The following is a 23,615-nucleotide window of genomic DNA, read 5'->3' as shown; positions in this document are numbered from 1 at the left end:
TATCCGGTCTGCCATTAGCAACACCTGATCAACTGGTACTAATGTGAAACTATCATATTACAAAAAAGGCAGAATAGAATGGCTTTAAAATGGAAACTGAATCTGGTCCATTTATCAACTTCTAATTTAATTTTGTCTCAAGGCTTTATTTCCTGCATATAGATCAACTAATCAATCTCAGTCTTAACAATTCATTAATGAGAAAAAAGCACGGAAGCCAAACTTCCTGAATTTAAAATGTATTCTCTGAGGCAAAGGTAACATACTGTGAATCACGGAATATGATAATACTGTATCCAAATTAGGTCCTGATTTTTTTTGTTGAGAAACCGAAAATGGCACTGTGAAACGTCTAGCTATCCAAGTTGGAATGGTTAAGTTGTCATTACCCTCCAACTTGCTCTGCTCATCAGTTTTTCACACTTGCGATTTCCTATTCCAAACGCCTCCACATCAACAGCAGGATGACGAGAGAACAGAAAATGTGCAACCCAGTGGGAGTGGAACTGACACACTGTCAAAACCCAAGAGAAGGAAATTGTACCATTTCCTTGCTACAGAGAAGGCCCATGCTACCATAATGGAGATAGCAGGAGGGGAAATTGGACTGTGACAGCAGCTCCTAACAGCCTTGGAACAAATTGGTAGCCCGTGTATATTTTAAAAATTTCCCATTGACTAAAAATATTGGCAAGATTTTTAATTTCAACCAAAGTAAAAGTGACAGTGAGATTTGGAAACCAGTGTCCAAAAGACATTTGAACTACCATTCTGCGAACTTTGGTGAGTAGAAGATCAGAAAGGTGAAAAACCAATTGCCAATTCTCGACAAACGCAAAGCATCCTGCTTCAGTAAATTTACAACATTACAGATTCACATTCTGTCAAATATCAGGCACAACAGATCAACTGTTGTTGCACTGCAGCAGGGTAGCATGGTGGTTAGCATAAATGCTTCACAGCTCCAGGTTCCCAGGTTCGATTCCTGGCTGGGTCACTGTCTGTGTGGAGTCTGCACGTCCTCCCCCTGTGTGCGTGGGTTTCCTCCGGGTGCTCCGGTTTCCTCCCACAGTCCAAAGATGTGTGGGTTAGGTGGATTGGCCATGCTAAATTGCCCATAGTGTCCTAATGAAAGTAAGGTTAAGGGGGGTGTTGTTGGGTTATGGGTATAGGGTGGATACGTGGGTTTGAGTAGGGTGATCATGGCTCGGCACAACATTGAGGGCCGAAGGGCCTGTTCTGTGCTGTACTGTTCTATGTTCTATAACTCCTCAATTTCTGTTTTAAAGCAGAGGTCATGAAAGGTTTGGCTTAATTCTCTCATGTTAATTATGTATTTGGTCTGAATATAGAGTGACTACAATAAATATCCATAATATATGTAGTTGACCTTTGCAATTCCACAAAATGTATAATATGCCGATTAGACGTTAGGGTGTAGTGGATGGGGGGGGGGGGGGGGGGGGGGGGGGGTGAGTGGCTGTGGGTGAAGGATCCTCCGATTGCTATTATTCCTGAAATATCAAACTCACGCCAATGATTTTCTAGACTTAAGTAATGAAAATATCTATTTACAGTTGCATGAAAAAGACAAAACTTTACAAGTTTTATAATGGTAAAATAATCAATAATTGTATGCTGGTGCAATGAGCAACACTGCTATGGGGTTATTTAGCAAAGTCTTTTGAAAACAACAAAAATTCTGTTGGCAAACCGTGCCTAGCTTTGCCTACTCTGACTCCTTGTAGTCTCCCTTCTGAATGGAATTTGACCCATGTCCACATAATGTCAGCTTTCATGCTGGGGAATTCATCTTTCTGACTCAATCCTAGAATTTACAATGAACTGGAAAGTTACAGCAAAAGACCCCTTTTTTCCAACTTTTAAGCCTCTTTTGATGATGACAGATTGATTGGTTAATAAAAAAGACCACAAAAAAGATTGCATAAGAGGAGTGTCATAAATAGACAAATGTTTCCTTGTGAGATATAATGCCCATCATATGGGGCAGTCTTAATTAACTGCCATAAATATCTGGGGTGGGACTCTCTAATCCCACGGCAGAGTGTCCATGCCGTTGTAAACACGGTCGCGTTTTACAACGGCATGAACGGGCTGACCCGACGACTAATTCTGGCCCTTAAAAGGGGCCAGCATGGCACTGGAGCGGTTCACTGCGCAGTGGCACCGGTACCAATGTGCACATGCGAGTTCCCGCCGGCTGAGAGCACGTATGGACGGTGCCAGCGGGACTCGGCGTTTTCACGACGTCTGCTCGGCCCATTCCGGGCCATGAATCGGCAGGCCGGCCACATAGAGTGGCCCCCAACCGGCGCCGCGCTAACCATGCACTGGCGCCGATTTTTCGCTCTGCGGAGAATCGCATGCCAGCGTCGGGGCGGCGTGATGTGATTCACGCCAGTCACGGGGATTCTGTGAGCCGGACCTGGGCTGAGAGAATCCCGCCCCTGATCACTCAACTTGTTCCTTCATATGAACAATTGACAGGAGCACATAACTGTGCCCCTGTGCTTTGCTCACAGTATCTCTTTCCAAACACTCACATGAGCTTAGCCCTTCCTTGTTTAGACAACAGGAACCACTGCTGGTTCAACTTTGTGTGGGCCTTTGGATCTTAAAAGGGATAAGCCCGCCATCTTCAACAACAAACAAGAGTTTCTACTTAATGTCCAAAACTATGCAGCTTGAATTTTTATTGACCCCAACACATTTTTAATGTTTGTCACCGTTCTTTTATCTGTGGTACAAGAACTTGAATCAAAGCTGCAAAAAAGACAAGAAAAATCTTGCTTTTGTCACACCTGGTAAAAATGTATGAGGTGAAATAACTTGCAATTAAATCCAATTCCCTTTAGATTGAGCGCACTGAACAGCACTGCCATTAATGTAACACTAATGAAACAATATTATTCAGACATACCTCATGTATAAGTGATGTGCTGGATGGAAACACCGCATTGGTATAGAAGACTGGTTTCTCTTGTGGTTGAGGGGATTTGACAGTTTTTGTCATTTATGCCATGGGTCAAAATGAGCTATATGTGAACGATGGTGTCACAAAAAGGCTAAAGTTCGTATTAATTTCCCAGCCAACCTGACCTGTCCGCTCCTAATCAGCGTACACAAAAAAATAGTTACAAACTCCCCCAGGGCAGAAATCTAAATGCTGCTAAGGATTTATTTGTAAGCGCTTTAATTTCCCAAGGAATGTAGACAGTAGAACAAAAATGTTGAACTGTAATTGTATCAGTGTGTTTTGCAAATGTGGATTTAACAGAAGAGCATTCTTGAAAAGATGAAAGGGGTCTGAAGAGGTGACATGATGTCCTGGGGCTGACTGGCCTTCAGTAACAACAGCCACCTTTCTGTCAGGTATGACCACAGCCGCTGAAAAGTTTTCTTTTGACTTTCCTCACCCTTCTTTAACAAACCTGACCCGTTTTTAACCTCGGTTTCACTAGGGCTTTTTGATGCAATAATCTGTCAAATGCTGGCTTGACATGGAGTTCAGCAACTTTCGCCTCTTTTCAGGCTTTCAGATTATGCCCTCATGTTTGGTCCAAAGGTGTTCTGAGGTTTGAAGCAGAGTGGTTCTGACGGAATCCAAACTAAGCATTGGCTAGCAAGTATTATTTGAGGCACCATTGAAGACTGACTCCTTTCATGACTTTGAATGAGTGTAGCCTGATAGGGAAGTAAATGGCCAGATTAGATTTTGTTTTCTTGTGGGCATGACATGACTGTGCAATATTCAGTGTGGTTGGGTACAAAGCAAGGTTTCAGGTGAACTGGGGCAGCTTGGTTAGGGGAGCAGCTAGAACTGATGAAGAACCCACAGCTTTTGCTGTGCCCACCATACCATTTCATTTCTTCATATCAGGTGGAGTTGATGGAATTGGCTTGGTACGGATATCAATGAGGGTGGGTACTTTGACAATTGGTTAAGTATGATCAGCCATTTGGCACTTTTGGCTGTAATTCAATCAGCCTTGACTCCTGCCCTTCAACTGTGCTAAACTCTGATTGATAATAATAATAACCTTTTATTGGCACAAGTATGAAGTTACTGTGAAAAGCCACATTCCGGCGCCTGTTCGGATAAGCTGGTACGGGAATTGTTTTTCAGCATCACAAACCAGCTGACTAGCCCACTGAGCTAAACCAGTCCTCGGGGTGCTCTTGGAGAACCCATCTTCTGTTAGTTTCCTGGCTATCTATCACTATTCCGGACTGGGTGTGGTGCTGCAGCTCCAGAGCTTTGCTCTTATGTACTGGGTGTAATGTTGCTTATGTCTGTCTTTCGCACATTCGTTTTGGCATGTTGATGGCACTTTTGGCTCTAATTCAATCAGCCTTGACTCCTGCCCTTCAACTGTGCTACACTCTGATTGATAATAATAATAACCTTTTATTGGCACAAGTATGAAGTTACTGTGAAAAGCCACATTCCGGCGCCTGTTCGGATAAGCTGGTACGGGAGTTTATGGTACTGTGCGGTAGCTTCAATAGGTTGATATTAAGATCTGCCGAGTGTTGCTCCTCCCGGAATGAAAAAACAGTAACAACAGTGAATTAAGAATACTGGTCCAAACTGGTTTTGTATACCTTAAAATGGAACACTAGCAAAAACTGGGAAATAAAAAAACTGGTCCGAATTGTTCTTCTTTCTGGGCTAGCACTCCTTTCTACATCCTGTGTTGACAAAGAGCTGCATTTTCTGACTTAATACATATCAAAGAGTGAGAGATGTCATGGCCATGAGATGTATTTGGGCTCTTAGAACTATTCTCAACCTCTCCCCAGTACAACGATGGTGCCACTTCAAACAATGGAGGCATTCTCACAATAGAGACCAACTCAGCACAGGTTTTTGCTCCCGGCCTTTATAAATGGCTGCCTGGAGATTGGTTTTTCAGTCCAGGGGTGTGGGCTGGAATAGAATCTGGCATAGGTGACCTAAGAAGTGCAGAGGTTGCCGGATGCAGAGGTGGGCTGGGTGGAAGGCCTGCATTGGCAAACTGGCACTGTCCAAAGTTTAAAAATAATGATTAAGCTTGAAACATCCTTCTAGCCATTACCCCTTATTAGCAACAACCCCCCCCGCAACACACATTCCCCATGCCCAATCCATGGCAACCATTGCAACTCATCATCCCACAGCACCCCTCAGTAAGCCCTCATACCCTCCGTTCTATCTAAGCCCAACTAGCCAGTCCATGGCTTTTTAAAGCCCCTATACCAACTCATGTCAATCCATGCACTGTCTCCCACCACACTTTGCTTTTACACCTACAATGCCAATTAATTTAGTCTCCACCGTGGGCAAACTTCAAGGCCCATGAAGAAATGGGAGAAAACAGATTGCGCAAATCCGGCTCTGCGCCCACAATGGAATCCGTGCTGGGCACCGTTTCGATCACCCGACTTGTTCTCCCTAGCTCGATCTGGATCTCGTGAGGGAGATAACCAGATCTGCATATTTAAATGAGCCTTTAAATACCCTAAAATCAGTACTCATTGACCCCGGCTGAGAGACCTCACCGAGGCGCCATTTAATACTGGTCCACACAAACGTGGACCAGACGTACGGCACCTGGTGTGGTCTGTGGTTTGGAGACCTGGGTGGTTGGGGACAGGGCAAGGTGGTAACCTGGCACTTCCCTGGCACCTGGGCCCCTTGGCACTGCCAGCCTGGCACCCTGGCAGTGCAACTTTAAACAATGGAAGGCATCCTCATAACAGAGGCCAACTTGACCTAGATTTTCGCTCCCGGGTCAGATGGCCTCCAGGCTGCCAGTGTGGCACTTCCAGGGTGCCAGGCTATCACTGCCAGGGGTTGGGCATGGGTGGGACCTAGTCACTTGGAGAAGAGGTGAGGGGGGGGGGGGGGGTGTTTCCAGTGGCCTGGAGGAAGTTGGGGTAAGGAGGGGGAGGGGATCGATAAAGCAGGCGGGCAGGGCTGAAAGGAGTGGAAGATCATGGCCGGGATTTTCCGAAATCCCGGCCAAGTGTCGACAGTGCCCTCAAAACCGGCACGAGCGACGTCGGCGGGCCTCCAGGCCCAGTCATTCTCCCCTAGAACAGCGCTGGAGTGCTGTGCGCTGCTCTAGCGCTGAAAGCCAGCACTACACGGCTGGCGTCGGTCCTGCATGTCACCACGGCCGCCGTGGGTCCACCCATGCACACCACAGCCGTCTCCGCCTCAGCCCCCGAGCAACATGGCGGAGCCCTACATGGGCCCGGCGCAGAGGAATATAGACCCCCTCCCCCCGAAATGAGCGCTTCCGCCGATGGGTAGCCCCCGATCACGGGCCTGGTCACCATGGAGGCCACCCCCCCCCCCCCCCCCCCGGAGGCGGCTCCCCTGCCCCCCCACCAGGACGCCGAGGTACGCGACCATATGCGAATGACGACCAGCGCCTTGGCGACCGCGCCGGCGTAGTTGCCGCCAATTCTCCGGTCGCTGGAGAATCGGCGGCCCGGCATTGGAGCAGCGTGGCGGGTTTCGCAGGCCCCCCTGGCGATTCTCCAACCTGCCACGGGCTCGGGGAATCCCGCCCTTGGCTGCCAATCAAAATGGCACCCCAATATGCTGCGGACCGCTGTTCCCACTGGCAAGATTAGCTCGCCCGCAGAAAATCACTCAAAGTGTGGGCTCGGTGGAGGGAAACACCCTGAGGAAAGAAAAAACCCAGAAAAGTGCCGTTGAATAGCGGTGTTTCCCAGTCCTGAAGCTGCCGAGAATTCATAGAATTCATAGAATTTACAGTGCAGAAGGAGGCCATACGGTCCATCGGGTCTGCACTGGCTCTTGGAAAGAGCACCCTACCCAAGCCCATACCTCCACCCTATCCCCATAACCCAGAAACCCCGCCTAACACTAAGGGGCAATTTGGACACTGAGGGCAATTTATCAGGGCCAATCCACCTAACCTGCACATCTTTGGACTGTGGGAGGAAACCGGAGCACCCGGAGGAAACCCACGCACACACGGGGAGAACGTGCAGACTCCACACAGACAGTGACCCAGCGGGGAATCGAACCTGGGACCCTGGCGCTGTGAAGCATTTGTGCTATCCACAATGCTACCGTACTGCCCTACAATGCTACCGTGCTGCCCTACAATGCTACCGTGCTGCACATTGTTAAATGTGCCCGCCAGCTGACTTAAAATGACCACTTCTAGCTGTCAGTCAAACTGTGAAATATCAGGCACCCTACTGTGATAATAGATGTTTGTAAAATCAGTCTGTAGCAGTAATGCAGTAATAGTAACACTTAGGTTTATGTCAACTGGCAGAATTAAATAGCAAACAATCATTTTAACACTCCAGACATGTTTTCAGAGATTTAAAGGGCAGGACTTTTAAAAGCATCAACATCTTGACAACTACCTGCAATCGGTGTTTCTGACAGTTTTGACAGGCCCAATTGACAGATCCTTTAACTGCTTCTGAGTTTCCACAGATGACTTTGACAGGTTTGTTGACAGTTCCAATACGTTTGACAGTAATAGGTTAATGCAATTATTACACTCTTTTATGCGTAATGTTAACAATTCCAAAGGGCACCTGACATATCCCAAAGGCTACCTGATCTCCACCAAAGTCATCTTACCTCTCCTGAAGGTGTCCTTGGACCAGATCTAAAGGGGTACCTTACCTCTAAGGCTGGCTATCCTATTCAATGCACAAAGTTCTGACATGCTCTTATCTGATCTCGTCTACACATGCCTGATGTCACATTCCTGGCCTACCAAAATCCTCCTTCAGTGGAGGTGGCTGCTGATAGAAATGTGCCCTCATGAAAATGGGAGGTCCTACATTTGGGGGTGGGACGTGGGATTTTTAGGCATTCCTGATACTTTTGCCGTGACAAGGGTTTTTTTTTCCATCATATGTTGGTCATCGTGATCAATATCATCCTTGAAGTCCCCTCAAACATTCACTCCCTCTACAGTGGTGCAATGTGGCTGCAGTGTATCCTGTCAACAAGATGCACTGCAGCAACTTGCCTCGGCTCCTTCAACAGCACCTTCCAAATCTGTGACCTCTACCACCTAGACAAAAACAAGGGTAGTGGGTGTATAGAAACCCACCAAGTTTGTTTCCAAGTTACACACCATCCTGAGCTGAAGATATATCACAGTCCCTTCATTACTGCTGGGTCAAAAATCCTGAAGCTCCCTTTCTAACAGTGCGGTAGGAGTACATTTACTACCTGGACTCCAGCAGTTCAAGAATATAAGAACATAAGAACTAGGAGCAGGAGTAGGCCATCTGGCCCCTCGAGCCTGCTCCGCCATTCAATGAGATCATGGCTGATCTTTTGTGGACTCAGCTCCACTTTCCGGCCCGAACACCATAACCCTTAATCCCTTTATTCTTCAAAAAACTATCTATCTTTACCTTAAAAACATGTAATGAAGGAGCCTCAACTGCTTCACTGGGCAAGGAATTCCATAGATTCACAACCCTTTGGGTGAAGAAGTTCCTCCTAAACTCAGTTCTAAATCTACTTCCCCTTCTCAAAGGCAATTAACTCCAGGTAGTTCGGGTAATAAATTTTGGCCTTACCAATGATGCACGCATGCCATGAATGCATTTCTTTTTTAAGTGTCAGCCTTGGGATGAATGGTAGCATTCCTACACCTGAGTCAGGAGGTTGTGGGTTCTTACCACACCGGAACAAATAGTTGAAGTTGAGACTCAGTGCGAAGCGGAGGGAGTGCAGCACTGTTGGAGGTTGTAAGGGTCCTGATGATTCCCTTATTCCCCTTTCTTTATTTTTGCTGTTATCATTTTGATCCATGGATGCTTAATGGACATGTATCTTTACGTCAAGCAGCAGAGAGAATGAGGAAGTCAAAAAGTTACAACATAATATATAGGGCTGGTTTTTGGAACGGTAGAACTCAGACTGTTAGGCACCTGAGAGATGGGGTGGGACTCAATTCGATTAGGTGGCTGGTGGCTAATGAATTAGCCAAAAGGCCATATTCTGCCGTTAACAGGTGGTGATTGGATCCTGCCTGAGTGGGATAATTTCCAGACACCTAAGGAAAGCAGAGTTAAGAGCTGGACACACACAGACCTGAATCTGCAGTGAAACCATTACCTGCTGCAAATAGACCTGGATCTGAAAGCTTACATTGAAGGAAGATCTGCTTCCATCGAAAGACAATCATCGAAAGCAAATACTCATTTTACTTTTACTTCCCATTTTTTTTTCATGTGTTTGTCTGTCTTGTATGTGTATATAGAAGGTGGGGGCAAGTTAAATTGGGGGTTAGGAATTACATAACAGTTAACCAGTTGCATTTGCTGCATATTTCATTACAGTTCTTGCTATAAGTAAAAAGTAATTGTGTTTAAATTTACAAACCTGGTGACTGTAACTATTGGGCAACCAAGGGCCAAAGAATTTGGGTATTTTTCTACGAATTATTGGTTAATTCAATTGCGTTGTGACTCCGGATCACGTGGGGCTGGAACTGCCTGCGCCCAAGCCCAGTGTATTGTAACCAGGAGCGGGATTCTCCCCGACTAGGCCGGGCGGGCCGTACTGGTGCCGAGGAGTGGCATGAACCACTCCACGCGGGCCGCCCGGAAGGTGCAGAATACGCTGAAGGGCTTGGCGCCGCACCAACCGCCGGCGAATGGGCCAGCACGAGTTGGCGCATGCGCGGGAGTGCCAGCATGTGCTGGGGTCATCCCAGCGCATGCGCAGGGGAGTTCTTCTCCGCGCCGGCCATGGCGGACCATTACACTGGCCGGTGCGGAGGGAAAGAGGGCCCCCACGGCACAGGCCTGGCCAAGGATCGGTGGGCCCCGATCACGGGCCAGGCCACCGTGGCCCCCCCCGCCTCCCAGGGCCAGATCCCCCCACGCCCCCCGCCGAGGACTCTGCAGGCCGCCCGCAGATCCAGGTCCCGCTGGTACGGACCTGGTGTAATTTACGCTGGCGGGACCCACCGAAAACGGGCAGCCACTCGGCCCATCGCAGGCTGGAGAATCGCCGGGGGGAGGGGGGCTGCTCCAATGGCCCCCGAACGGCATAGCATGATTCCCATCCCTGCCAAAAAGCCAGCGCCGGAGCGGGATTCACACCCCCCCCCCCCCCATGGTGAATTTCCGGCCCGGCGGGGAATCAAAGAATCCCGCCCAAGATGTTTTATTTTTGATGAGACTTCAAACCAAGACCTCATCTGCCCTCTCAATTGGATGCAAAAGATCTCACGGCACTATTCAAAGAAGAGCAGGAAATTTCTCCCGGTGTACTGGTGAATATTAATTCACCAAAAGGGCCTCACGGTAGCATGGTGGTTAGCATCAATGCTTCACAGCTCCAGGGTCCCAGGTTCGATTCCCGGCTGGGTCACTGTCTGTGTGGAGTCTGCACGTCCTCCCCGTGTGTGCGTGGGTTTCCTCCGGGTGCTCCGGTTTCCTCCCACAGTCCAAAGATGTGCGGGTTAGGTGGATTGGCCATGCTAAATTGCCCGTAGTGTAAGGTTAATGGGGGGGATTGTTGGGTTACGGGTATACGGGTTACGTGGGTTTAAGTGGGGTGATCATTGCTCGGCACAACATCGAGGGCCGAAGGGCCTGTTCTGTGCTGTACTGTTCTATGTTCTAATTGCTGTTTGTGGGAACTTGCTGTCCAGAAATTGGCTGCTCTGTTTCCTTCATTGGCTTGTAACACACTTTATGACTCCCTGACAAGCACCATGATGCTTTTGAATTTTTTTGCCTTGCACTTATCAGGACATTCGCAAAAATACTATTGTAAAGGTCACAACTATTTATACTGCATGAGAAGATAATGCTGATTGGCTGGAAAATGATTGGTGGAGGCATTGCCATGGAGAATGCAGCAGGAACAGTTAACTGCCAAGCTTTTTCTTCACATTCAATCCAGGCAGGTCAAATCTGATTTGTCAAGGCATTGTCATGGGGAACGAATAAGGGAATTGCTGTCTCCTAAGCTTTTGTTTAGTTGAAAACGTGCAACATGTGGACATGTTCCTTCTGTCTGCAAAGGACAGGGAACTGTGTGTGAATATATGTAGCTGTTTGTACTCATAATTTTAAATTTAAACTGACCGTACCTAACCAGCCAGTGCTTGCAAAACTCAAAGGTTAGTGCCCAACATTAGATGTGATGCTGTGATTGGACAGAACTTGCTAAACAATGCAGAATGGGGTATGAATTACACTGACAACCAATTTATGACTATTGGTCAGGCTCGCAGTGTGGTGACGTGTTATAAGTTACATTATATTCACACAGGGGCCCTGTCCTTGGTAGACAGAAGGACTATGTCCACACATTGCATCTTTTTCATGCAGAAGAAAAGCTTGGGGACAGCCATTCCCCCATTCATTGTACATCACAGTGTCTCAACCAATCAGAGTTTCCCTGCCTGGTTTGAATTTAAACAAACCAATCAGCACTATTTTCTTATGCAGTAAAAATTGTTGTTCCCTTTAGTATAGGTATTCGTACAAATCTGTCCTGATGAGTGGAAGACGAAAAGCTTTGACAGCAAGTATCCTTTTTCAACAAGTTTTGAATTACCGAACAATTTTTCCTTATCACTATATAAAAACATTTTCCTTTCAACTATATCAACAACAATTTTTGTTTCTTTAGCATTTTAATGTACAGTAAGAAGTCTTACAACATCAGGTTCAAGTCCAACAGGTTTGTTTCTAATCACAAGCTTTCGGAGCTCAGCGCAGCTGAGGATAGAGCTGCGCTCCGAAAGCTAGTGATTCGAAACAAACCTGTTGGATTTTAACCTGGTGTTGTAAGATTTCCTACTGTGCCCACCCCAGTCCAATGCCAGCATCTCCAAACCATTCTTAATGTAAGCAAACATCCAAAAGCATTTTAAAAAAAAGATGACACAATGCCACATAAGGAGATTTTACAGTAGCCCGTCGAAGAGTTTGTTTGAAGGAATGTTTTAAAGAAGAAAACTGATGTAGAGAGGTTTAGGGAGGGAGTTACAGACCTTAGGGCCAAGACAGTTGAAGGCCACCGATGGTGAAGCGATTAAAATCAAGGATGCTCATTAAGCTTGAATCAGAAGAGTTCAGGTGTGCAGTGGACTGAAGGAGATTACAGAGATAGGGAGGGGGGAGGGGGGAGATATTTTAAAACAAGGGTGAAAATTTTAAAGTGTTTTTAAGTGTGATTTCAGGCGGATTTGACTGGGTGTTTCTCCCCAGCTCTGTCGGCAAGTTCTCCACTGCTATCTAACCACACTTAGTCACCTTTTTGGACCCTCGGGAGACTCTCCCTGGGTTAGCCCGCACTTGAAAATGTTTCCATCACTGGGGAACTGAACTCACTGGCCAGACCGGTTCCTCAGAAATGGGGCCACCATTTTTTTGAAAGGGTGCCTTGACCACTAAGTGAGCGTCAGCGTCCCCTACCTGTGGGCAATGTCACCACACACACATGCAGGCACTACTACCGCCCCCCCCCCCCCCCCCACTCCCCCCCAAGTGAGGACACCCCAGCTATGGGGTCGTTGAGGTTCCCCCATCCTTTTCAGTCCTTCCCACACAGTCTTATGCCAACCCCTCCTTCCCTGCTTCTAGCACCAACACCCTTCACCACCCCACAAACCTTCTGGAGGCCACGTCATACCCACCCTTCACCCTCCCCCCCCTCCCCCCCACCCTTCATACCCCCTCATCCCTCCTTTCAAGGGCATAGCCCCCCTCAGATTCTAACCCTTGGCTGTGCTCCTGCCTGGGTCGCAGTGCCAGGGTGACAGTACCAAGGTGCCAGACTGGCAGTACCAAGGTGCCTGAGTGCCAGGTGAAAGTGAGAGCCACTCTGCCCTGTACCTGACCATCCATGGGCTTCCAATGGTCCACGTTTGCTAATCATCTAATCATCTAAAGAACTAATCATCGCCCAGCTGGCGTCTCCCTGGGGAGGAAGATGAATGCTGGGTACATGTCCAATCCCACTTAGCTGTGCAAGACTGGGTCCTGCCCATTTTGGGCGGAACCCAGATTGTGATGCCTCGCTGGATCTGGTTAGATCTCGCGAGGCGTAACGACTGTTGGGAAGCCCGGGGATGGCCTCTACCAGCCGCATTGCTGCCCCATTCGGGTGAGATGCGGCCGGGAGATCGCTCCTTGGTGTCTATCCGCTTTGCACCTCATCTTAGAGATCACAATGTTCAAATGCCTGAGAAAAAAGGTGCTTTTTTACATGACACCTTTCATGTGGATGAACATAGAATTAAAAAAGAGAGTAGAAGGAAATAAAATTTCAAAAATATTTTTAACGGCTGTAAGGGTTGATGAACTTACTGGAAATATATCCCTAATAAAACAACAAAGAGAACGACTGCAGTCGGGAGCTGTTCAACAATATTCGCCATTCACAAGCATGAAGCTACAACAGAAATTTACTGGCGAACACAGTACAATGCAACACTGCAAAGGAAGAAAGAACAGTGCTTGACGCTTTCATGGCAGATTATATCATTCATGTGTGCCCACTTACTGTAAATGTCTCGAGCTCTCTCCTGTTTGCATGAACAGAAACCGATGGCGGTCTTTATCCTTCTGGAAAGTACAGCTTTGCTCACAAATGGTTCACGGCTGCTCAGTCCTTCAGTAAAATGCCTATTCGGTAAATAGGATTGCAGCCACTGGTAAGATGGATGGTTCCTGCCTTGGGACCCTGAGGGTCAGGGCTGGGAGCACTGCCCACAAGGGCTTAGGGAAACAATGGTGCTCATTACAACACGGTACCAAAAACGGTACCAAAGACAACTGTTCTTTTAACGAGATACACCACTTATCGTTGTTTTAATACATCACTGAAATTGAATTCCAGGTCTTTTCATTTTTTAGGGGATGGGGGCTTTCCAATGTACTGCTAAATTTTTTTTTAGAAATTATATATGCATAATTTTGTTAACTGCTTCATTGCCTTGTTTCTTATTTTTACAAGAAATCTTTATCACAGCAGCTTGACGGGGTAATGGTTGAAAGTGACTTGGTGCGAGGCAAATCTGCGAGATTTAACTCATTGAGTGCTGTGTAAAGTTTCTGTGTTTGAGGGCTAGGCAATCGGACTGAAAGCTTTTTTATGAGTGCTGCTTCATTTTATAACCTGACTTCCGTGAAGTTCTGATTTTTCTTGCGTTGTTTTCCCCCAATACTACTAAAGCATGGTTTTTTTTAAAAATAATTTTTATTCAAATTTTCACAAAAAAGAAAATAACAGAAAATTCTAAGAACAAAAAAAATAAAAAACAGAATCCCCCCGCCGTAAATACAAAAGAGAAACAATAAATTAACGCCCGTCATTGGCAAAAAACAGATATTCAACCCAAAACAAAAACAAAGAGACAGCCCCCCTCCTCTCCCCCCCCCCCCAGGTTGCTACTGCTGCTGACCTTTTGTTTTTACCATTCTGCCAGGAGATCTAGGAATGGTTGCCATCTCCTGAAAAACCCCTGCACTGACCCCCTTAGGGCTAATTTCACCCTCTCCAATTTAATAAACCCCGCCATATTGTTGACCCAGGCATCCACGCTTGGGGGCCTCGCGTCCTTCCACTGAAGAAGAATCCTCCGCCGGGCTACTAGGGACGCAAAGGCCAGAACACCAGCCTCTTTCGCCTCCTGCACTCCCGGCTCCACTGCAACCCCAAATATTGCGAGTCCCCAGCCTGGATTGACCCTGGATCCTACCACCCTCGATACCGCCCTTCCAAAATTCCCCCAGCGCTGGGCATGTCCAGAACATGTGGACATGGTTTGCTGGGCTCCCTAAGCACCTAATACACATGTCCTCGGTCCCAAAAAACCGGCTCATCCTTGTCCCGGTCATATGAGCCCTATGCAGTACCTTAAACTGTATGAGGCTAAGCCTCGCACACGAAGAGGAGGAGTTCACCCTTTCTAGGGCATCCGCCCACGTCCCCTCCTCAATCTCCTCACCCAGCTCCTCCTCACATTTATCTTTCAGCTCCTCCACCGAGGCCTCGTCTACCTCCTGCAACACCTGGTACACTTCCGAGATCCTCCCCTCTCCAACCCATACCCCCGAGAGCACCCTGTCCTGGACCCCACGCTGTGGCAGCAGGGGGAACCCCGCCACCTGCCGCCTAACAAACGCCCTTACTTGCATGTACCTAAAGGTGTTCCCGGGGGGAGCCTGAACTTCCCTTCCAGCTCACCCAGGCTCGCAAACCTCCCGTCTATGGTCCCCCAGCCTCCTGACACCTGCCCTGTGCCAACTCAGGAACCCGCCATCAATTCATCCCGGAACAAACCGGTGGTTCCCCCGTATTGGGGGACCCCATCGAGGGCCCCACCTCCCCCCTGTGGCGCCTCCATTGCCCCCAAATCTTGAGGGTAGCTGCCACCACCGGGCTCGTGGTATACCCCGTCAGAGGGAGCGGCAGCGGCGCCGTTGCAAGCGCTTCCAGGCTCATACCCACACAGGATGCCATCTCCAGCCTCTTCCATGCCGCCCCCTCCCCGTCCATTACCCACTTACGCACCATCGCTGCGTTGGCAGCCCAATAATACCCACAGAGGTTGTGCAATGCCAGCCCACCCCCCCATCCCTGCCCCACTCCAAGAACACCCGTCTCACCCTTGGAGTCCCGTGTGCCCACACAAACCCCGTAATGCCCCTGTTAACCCACCTGAAAAAGGCCTTCGGGATAAGGATGGGGAGGCACTGGAACAGGAACAGAAACCTCGGGAGCACCGTCATCTTGACTGACTGCACCCTACCCGCCAAAGACAGCGGCAGCATGTCCCACCTCTTAAACTCCTCCTCCATTTGCTCCACCAGCCTTGTGAGGTTTAGCTTATGCAAGGCCCCCCAGCTCCTGGCCACCTGAACCCCTACTAAAGCCTGGTTAAGCCTATCAGAAAATTCAAGGTCAGTTATATTTTCTTTTTCTGGAAGAATTGTCAAGTTGCAATTTTTAGATTTCATAAAAAGGTGGGCATCTTGCCAACTCTGGCAGTGCTAATGGATTCTAAATTTAGGGGCCTGAACTTGAGTGTAATTCGTGATTAACATTTAAATGTGCCTCCTCTAATTACCTTTCAGAAGATAATTACACCACTCTATCTAATAGAGGCAGGGACGAGGTCAAACGCCCAGTCGTGAGGCTGAATTCAGAGACAGAGGAACATTTGAGAGTCGTGTCATCAAAGCGCCATTGGACAGCAGCAAGAGATAATGGTGTAGACCTTAACTTAATGCGATTGAGTAAGACAGTTCATAGTCCATTTTTCATGTCTCCTCTTCTTAATTTCTTTTGATATCAACAGAAATTACACTTATTATGTTATGTTTATCTGAAAGTGTGCACTCGACACAGTTACAGGAATCCTGCACTCAGCAATGACGCAATGTTGGATGCATCCATTGTGGCATTCCTCCCATTTGGTTAAATCAGTTCATAGAATCATAGAATTTACAGTACAGAAGGAAGCCATTCTCCCATCGAGTCTGCACTGGCCCTTGGAAACAGCACCCCATTTAAGCCCACACTTCCAACCTATCCTTGTAACCCAGTAACCCCACCTGAACTGTTTGGACACTAAGGGCAATTTAGCATGGCCAATCCATCTAACCTGCCCATCTTTGGACTGTGGGAGGGAACCGGAGCACCCGGAGGAAACCCACGCAGACACGGGAAGAATGTGCAGACTCCGCACAGACAGTGACCCGAGCAGGAAATCAAACCTGGGACCCTGTGAAGCAAATGTGCTAACCACTGTGCTACCATGCTCAATCGTAAGTCTTGGTGCGGAACTAGAACCCTCACCTCTCAGTTAAGCAGTCATGGATTCAAGACACAGCCAAAGACTTGAGCACATAATGCAGGTTGCCACATCACTGCAATACCGAGGGAGTGCTGCACAGTAGGAGTTGCTGTCTTTTGAATGAGGTGTTAACTTGTGGCCCAGCCCTGTTTTTTCAGGTGGATGTAAGAAATCACAAATTATTTTTGAAGAAGCGCAGGGAAGTTCACTCAGTGTCCTGGCAAATATTTATTCTTCATCTAATAGCATTTAGAAGCTGGTTGTCTGGTCATTAATCCCATTGCTGCTTTTAGGACCTTGCTATGTGCAAATTAATTACTGTTTCCCTGCAAAACAACAAAATTTGCACTTTCAAAAATATTTCATTGGGAATATTGCACTTTGAGATGTTGTGATGCTGTGGATGGCATTGCAAAATTCAAGTTATCATTTTCTTTAATCAAATTGATTGAGTTGAAAAAAAACCAATTGAACTTTGCATTTGTGATTGATCAAAATTGTGTTATCATTATAGTCTCATAATATGTTGCCATCACTAAATACAGTTGTATTTTTGTTGGAGAATCATAAGTCTGCATAGATCAGTGTACTTATTGTGTCCTGATGATGTGAGTTGTGCATGAGTGATATCAATCCATCATTTCATCAGCTGACCAAATTTATGTTCAACCTTTTAAAAATTCTTTTTAAAGACAAGAAAAGACACTGACTAAAGATGACTGTCACAAGTCACCTGATATCTGGCATTGTAAGATGACCAGTTTTATAGAAAGTTTTAATGTGAATTGCAATTCAAACATACCACAACATCATTGTTTGGAATTTCACACTTTAAGATCTGAAGAACCACTTCAAAGGGATTCACTTAAATTTACTGAACATAACATTGGCATTTGATAAGACTACCTCGCCAGCAGAGGCAGAACAAAAGAACTTCAGAACTAAGAGTAGACAATTCAGCCCCTTGAGTCCGCTCCGCAATTCAATATGATGATGGCTGATCTCCTCTCGGCCTAAGCTCTACTTTATTATCCATTCTGCATAACCCTTCAAACCATTACTAATTCAAAATCTGTCCATCAAATCTGATACCCCTTATCCCAAAACTATGACCTCTTGTTCTAGATTGCCCTACTAGAGGCAACATCTGCTCCATGTCAGTAACTTTTTTGTCATGTATACCTCAATTAGATCTCCACTTATTCTTCTAAACGTTAGAGAGTTTAGGCTTAAACTGCTCAATCTCTCTTCATAAGATAGACCCCTCATCTCTGGAATCAATCTAGTGCACCTCCTCTGAACTTCCTCTAATGCAACTACATCCCTCCTCAAATAAGGTGAACAATACGGTACACAAAACTCCAGATGTGATCTCACCAATGCTTTGTACAGTTGCAGCAACACCTCCTGACTGATATACTCTATTCCATTACCTATGTAAGACAGCAGTTAGCACTGTTGTTTCACGGCGCCAAGGTCCCAGGTTTGATTCCCAGCTTGGGTCACTGTCGGTGCAGAGTCTGCACGTTCTCCCTGTGTCTGTATGGGTTTCCTCCGGGTGCTCCAGTTTCCTCCCACAAGTCCCGAAAGATGTGCTGTTAGGTGAATTAGACATTCTGAATTCTCCCTCTGTGTACCCGAATACATGCCAGAATGTGGCGACTAGGGGCTTCTCACAGTAACTTCATTGCAGTGTTAATGTAAGCCTGCTTGTGATAATAAAGATTATAAAAGCCAAAATTCCATTTGCCTTCCTTATCGGCTGGTATACCTGCATGCTAGTTTTGTGCACACCAGATCCCTCTGCAGCGAAGCACTCTGAAGGTTTTCTCCGTTTAGATAATAAATTGCCTTTCCATTTTTCCCACCAAATCTCATTTTATCCACATTGAACTCCATCTGCCATACTTTGACCCACACCTAACTTATCTATATCCATTTGTAAATTTCTTATTTCATCATTGCAACTTACTATCATCTGCAAATCTGGCTAATGTACCTTCTATCCCTGTATCTAAGTCAGTAATAGAGATTGTAAATAGTTAGGGCCCGAGAACCACACTTTGTGGCACCCCAATAGTTACAGCTTACCAACCAGAAAATGGCACATTTATCCCAACTCTCTGCCTTCTGCCAGTTAGCCAGTTTTCTATCCAAGCTAATGAATTATCCCTAATCCCATGTGATCTTATCTTGTGCATTCACCTTTTTTGCGGCACCTTATCAAATGCCTTCTGGAAATCCAGATATACAACATCTACAGGATCCTTATTATTCGCTTGGCTTGTTACATCTTCGAAGAACACCAGCAAATTAGTCAAACACAATCTACACCTCTGATGGATTGCTTTTTAACTTTCTCAATGTCCTGTTATTACTTCCTCAATAATGGATTCTAACAATTTTCCAACAACAGATGTTAAACTAACTGGTCTATAGCTTCCTAGTTTCTGTCACTCTCCCTTTTTGAATAAGTATGTTACATTAGCATTTTTTCAACTGTCATGGGAATGTCACTTTAAGACATGTTTGTCTGCTCAAGTGGCTGCAGTGATGTCAGAGTGTGGGTGGAGCTGAGCTCTGGCTCTGCATTTTAGTTTCACTTTGAGGAAAAGCTTGTGTGTGTCTGTGTTCTTTGGTTTTGTTTTAGTGTTGGAGCTGAAGCCAGCCAAAGAAGGTGTAATTTCGAGCTCTGTCATCTAAAGACTATCTCAAGATCATTTGGTGAATTCAGAGCGATAACTGCTCTCAGTAGAGAATTTAAACCTGATGTTCTTCTGTCAAAAGGGTTTTTGTCTTATGGATGTTAAAAGGAAAGCTTAAGGATTACTTATAGTGTTGTATTCTTTGGGGGTTGTATTTGAATTGATGGTTTCAAAGATGTTCACTGTATGTTTTTAAAAAGGTTAACTGAGTTCATAGAATAAACATTGCTTTGCTTTAAAAAATACTTTTAGATTTCTGCTGCACCACACCTGTAGAGTGGGCCTTGTGCTCCCCATACCACAATCTAGTAAAAGTCGTGGGTCTGATGATCACCATGATATACTTTAGAGTTCTCTAAACTCTGGCCCATAACAAATTGTGGGCTCAAGGGGGATAAAAGTCTACCTATTGGGTTGGCTTAGACGGTGAGGGATGAGCATATTGTGGTAGCTTTTCCGGTGTGGTATTTTAGTTTAAGTAGGGAGTGTGTTGTGGATAATGGCTCTTTTAGAGGTTCAGAAGTTTTTTGGGTTAGAGATGGTCACACGCAGTACCTTACGGACAGAGACTAAAAACAGACTGTTAGATTTGGCAAATACATTGGATTTAACATTACCTGCCAAGGTACGAAAAGATGAGGTACTTATAGTGGTAGCTGAGCATTTAAAATTGCTTGAGATACAGTCTAACGCGTTAGAAATGGCAAAACTTCAGTTACAAATCAGGCAACTTGAACATGAAAAATAATTAAAACAGCTTGAATACGAAATGAGAGAAAAAGAAACAATAGCCCAAACAGAAAAAAAAGAGAGAGAGAAAAAAGAAAAAGAGAGAGAAAGAGAGAGAAAAAATAAAAAGAGAAAGAGAGAGAGGAAAAAGAAAAAGAGAGAAAGAAATAGAGAGTAAAAAGAAGAGAGAGCAGAAAGGAGAAAAGTAAGAATGGCCCTTGCAGAACCTTTAAAACCAAGGCTTTGTGAACCTCATCAGATTGAAAGGAAATTAAGTGAGGCGAATTATGTGGTAAAAACACCAGATAGAAGAAAGACTCACCGAGTGTGTCGTGTGAACATGCTTAAAAGGTACTTTGAAAGGGAAGAAGAGCAAACGGAGAAGGTTTTAGTGATTCTAACTCAAAGTGACGAATCAAATCCAGGTGACTTTGAATTTGACATACCTCAAATTAAATTGGAAAACGAGGATGTTCTTAAAAATTGGGATAAATTGTTGAGTTACCTTCCAGAGGAAAAAAGGATTGACCAGAAAGAGTTATTGATATCACATGGGCAAGATTGTGGAGATAAGTTGGGAAGCACTAAAATGGCTATACATGATGTAGATGTGGGAAATGCTGTTCCAATCAAAGAACCCTTTAAAATTGGCACAGGTTAACAAAGATATTGAAAGTATGCTTAAAAATGGTATAATTGTAGTGGGTTGCAGCCAATGGAGCTCACCCATAGTGATGGTACCAAAACTGGATGGTACCGAATGGTTGTGTGTGGACGTTAGAAAGGTCAATGCAGTTACAAAAACAGACTCTTATCCGATCCCACGTTTGGATAATTGCATTGAGAAGGTGGGACAATCCGCTTTTATTTCCAGATTGGATTTACTTAAAGGTTACTGGCAGGTTCCTTTCTCAAAAGGCCGAAGGAGATTTCAGCTTTTGTGACTCCAGATGGTATGTACAAATTCAAAGTTATGCCTTTTGGCATGAAAACATCCCAGCCACATTTCAACAGCTAACTAACAAAGTTGTTTCAGGATTACCCAATTGTGTGGTATCCATTGACGATCTGGGTAATTTTTAGCCAGACATGGACAGAACATTTAAAACATCTGATGGAGTTATTCAATTGGCTTCAGGAGGCGGGCTTGGTGTTAAACCTAGCCAGAAGTGAATTTGGAAAAGCCCAAGTCATTTTCCTTTTCCATACAATCGGATGGGTCGAATGGTCCCACGGGATGTGAAAACAAAGGTTAATGGGGAGTTTCCGATAACCTCGACACGACGGCAAATAATGCGATTTCTTGGCATGAGTGGATTTGATCAATCATTTGTGCCAAATTTTTGTAGCGTGGTTGCTCCACTGATGGACTTGCTGAAGAAACGTCAAAAATTTCAGTGGCCAGCGGAGTTTCAACATTCATTTAACTGCCTGAAAGCTGTGATAACTAATGCTCCTGTGTTGGAGAATTACAAGGGACTCTGTGATCAGATTGAACTGAAGTATCTGACTTTAAAGTGAAATGCCGAAGCGTAGAGAAATGGATGGATCGTGCAGAAACCTTCTTGTCCAAAAAGACTGTCAATCGAGAAGCTGGTTCAGTGGATGGAGAAGAACTAAAATAGACTATGTCATTTTAGCTGTTTGTGTGTGTTGTTTTTTGAAACAAAAAAGCATATTTACTGTCTGCATTTCTTAAAAGATAGTGAAAAGGTGAAAAATGAAACCATCTTGAAGTTGATGGTTTATTTTTTTCTCGTGGGGGGAGGTGTCATGGGAATGTCACTTTAAGACATGTTTGTCTGCTCACGTGGCTACAGTGATGTCAGAGTGTGGGTGGAGCTGAGTTCTGGCTCTGCTTTTTAGTTTCACTTTGAGGAAAAGCTTGGGTGTGTCTGTGTTTTTTGGTTTTGTTTTAGTGTTGGAGCTGAAGCCAGCCAAAGAAGGTGAAATTTTGATCTCTGTCATCTAAACACTATCTCTAGATCATTTGGTGAATTCAGAGTGATAACTGCTCTCAGTAGAGAATTTAAACCTGATGTTCTTCTGTAAAAAGGGTTTTTGTCTTATGGATGTTAAAAGGAAAGCTTAAGGATTACTTATAGTGTTGTATTCTTTGGGGGTTGTATTTGAATTGATGGTTTCTCAGATGTTCACTGTATGTTTTAAAAAGGTCAACTGAGTTCATAGAATAAACATTATTTTGCTTTAAAAAATACTTTTAGATTTCTGCTGCACCACACCTGTAGAGTGGGCCGTGTGCTCCCCACACCACAATCTAGTAAAAGTCGTGGGTCTGATGATCTCCACGATATACTTTGGAGTTCTCTAAACCCTGACCCACAACACAATCCACTGGAACCTTTCCTGCATCCAAGGAATTTTTGAATGTTAAAACCAATGGATCTAGTTTTTACAGAGTAATGGCTCAAGTGTGTTTGATATTTACAAATAAAGTTATTTCTTATTTTCACAGCTTTTCCCACCATCTGTCTCCCCCACTTCCTTCATTTGTGGCTTAGACGGCTGCTCTCCCCTTTGAGAGCTGGCTGGAGGACAGAAGCTGAGGATCATGACATCTCAGGTGAGTGAGAAGGATAGGATGGCGGGACTTTGATGAATAACCTCAACCGGTAAGGGAATTGAATCCTCACTGGTGGCATCACTCTGCATCACAGACTAGCCATCCAGCCAACTGAGCTAACTGACCCAGAGGACCATAAATCTCTCTCTCCTTGAGAGATGACTGGTGGTGATTTACCCCCAGGGTCACCACTCCTCAGGTGAGGGGAAAGATTGGGCTTTCATGAATTACCTCAGCCGGTACGGAAATTAAACCCACGCTATTGGCGTTGATCACATCATGAACCAGCTGTCCAGACAACTGAGATAATGGCTGGCGCATTACAGAATCTACTCACCATCTCCCCGCCCCCCGCCCCCCCTCCACCCCACCACCAATACCAACCCCGCAACCATCCCCCTCCGCACATGGCTATGAACTAAAAGCAACCATCAGGTGAACAAATCCTCCTGAAATATTTTTGGAGAGAGCAGTCATGTTACTTAGGTAACCATTTTGAAATTGCTTTAACACAGCACACAAGTTGTTAAAGACAGAAAAAGTGAGTCATCTGGAAAATCTATCAATTAGGCTATAATACTCTCCCTTTCCCTTCTCTCTGAAGTCCTTACAGTTCAAAGATCTGAATTTCTGGAGTGAATTTCCATTGAAAGGGGCCTCAGGTGCAAGAAACAGCAACTTTTTGGAAGGGATGGATTACCATTTTGCAAACAAATTATCTTCGACAATTGCAGATGCAACTCAATG

At 45.6% G+C, this 23,615-nt stretch overlaps 1 protein-coding gene across 4 annotated transcripts in view; it reads right to left on the bottom strand.

Moving 5' to 3' along the window:
- arhgef4 (Rho guanine nucleotide exchange factor (GEF) 4) overlaps nucleotides 1-23,615 on the bottom strand; it is a 494,960-nt gene that overhangs the window by 69,216 nt on the left and 402,129 nt on the right. The window contains exon 1 of one of the 4 annotated variants that reach the window (XM_038817109.1): nucleotides 13,553-13,935. The exons of the other annotated variants lie outside the window; for them this stretch is intronic. The gene's annotated coding sequence lies outside the window, so the exon portion shown is untranslated. Of the gene's footprint in view, nucleotides 1-13,552; nucleotides 13,936-23,615 lie in introns of those variants that run through there. 4 annotated transcript variants of the gene reach the window in all.

The sequence above is a fragment of the Scyliorhinus canicula genome, chromosome 13, assembly GCF_902713615.1.
Source record: "Scyliorhinus canicula chromosome 13, sScyCan1.1, whole genome shotgun sequence".
Classification (NCBI taxonomy): Eukaryota; Metazoa; Chordata; class Chondrichthyes; order Carcharhiniformes; family Scyliorhinidae; genus Scyliorhinus; species Scyliorhinus canicula.
The sequence above is the reverse complement of the archived record's forward strand: the minus strand, read 5'-3'. Positions and strand labels throughout refer to the sequence as shown.